The sequence below is a fragment of the Tupaia chinensis genome, unplaced genomic scaffold, assembly GCF_000334495.1.
Source record: "Tupaia chinensis unplaced genomic scaffold, TupChi_1.0 Scaffold145156_1, whole genome shotgun sequence".
Taxonomy (NCBI): domain Eukaryota; kingdom Metazoa; phylum Chordata; class Mammalia; order Scandentia; family Tupaiidae; genus Tupaia; species Tupaia belangeri.
Window position 1 is genome coordinate 474,861 of NW_006205016.1, and position 1,456 is coordinate 476,316.

Sequence of the window (1,456 nt, forward strand, 5' to 3'; positions counted from 1 at the left end):
CCCCGGCGGCTGTCGCTTCCTGAGGTCCTTCGGCAGCAGCTTTTCGTTTCAGGCTTTTCTCCCCGCTGCCGCCGCCCTTATCCCCGGCCTTCGCCATGGTATTTGCTCTTTCGCTTCTCCAAGTCTCCAAGAAGTTTTGAAGAAAGTGTTATAACAGGAAAACTAAAATCAGACACACAGTAATAAGAGTTTAAAAACATCTAAGAAAAGGGCTAGCTTAATGGTAGGCACAAGTCCAGGGTTGACTATTATCTTCCAGAACTTAAATGTAAAGCTTGGACCAGAACAGAAGTTAGATTAAGTACATGTCACAGAGCTGATGAAATAATTTTATGGCTTTTGACTAAAATAATACTGATCTTTTCCTTTGCTTTATAGTCCAGAGATAAGGATTTTTTTCTTCTCTTGAATTGTCGACAGATCCAGGTAATTACTATTTGAACAGAATCCTAATCTGCTTCCTGGCTTTAAGTCTTAAGCAAAGTTCTCTTAATATTTTTTGGTTTTGATTTATTAAAGTTAAAACTGCCTTTCTTGAAATTAAAAAACATATTTAAAAATACCTATTTAATGACCACAGTAAGCTATATAGATACAGTTAGGTGCTATTTTATAGTATATTAATTCTATTCACAATTTCATGCCTAAAGTCATTCAAACATTTGTTCACAGATATTTATATATCAGATGAACTTGCTATTGAAAGTAGTTAGATCAATTAAGATATTTTGTTAACCAATAAAATGTGGGAGAAAAAAAAAGGAATGGAAAGCAACTGCAGATACCAGAGATAGAGTGGGAGGTGGGTGGTATATGCAGAGGGTGAGAAATGGGGAGGGATTCATATAGCAAAATAAACAATTTTTTTAAAAGCACATAGGTCTCTAGGAAGACTTGAATACTTAATACTTTCCATGACTATACTATAAGCTTTCTATTTTTTCTTGAGTAGGTTACGATAAGTTTTATTTTTCTAGGAATTTGTGTCTTTCCCCTAAATTTGTATTTTTCAAAATGGTAACATACTTTCCTTTGTTATATTAAAATCAGGCAATGATCTGACAATAAAAAGGCTGCTTATGGAATACCATTAAGTTAAACTTTACTTACATGATGTTATATCCTTAGAACTAAGGTTTTCCTCAGAAAAAAAGATTAATGGAAATATCCATTTCATTTTAGACTTGATGGTTGCTGCCTCAAAAGGTGGTTTTATACAAAATTTTTTTTAAAGTTTGAACAAAGTGAACTGCTTTATTTCAATAGACACCCAGATGTCAGCATACAGTGATCCTGAACAGAACATGGGCAAACGTGGTCATTTGCCAGAATGTTCAGCCCATCTATCTCGGGCTTTGTGGACTGAGTCCTTCCTTAGTCCCGGCTGAAGATCAATAGCAGCAACAGCACCAAAGCCAACATATGTACCAAATTCAAGGTTCTTTTTGTTCCAGTT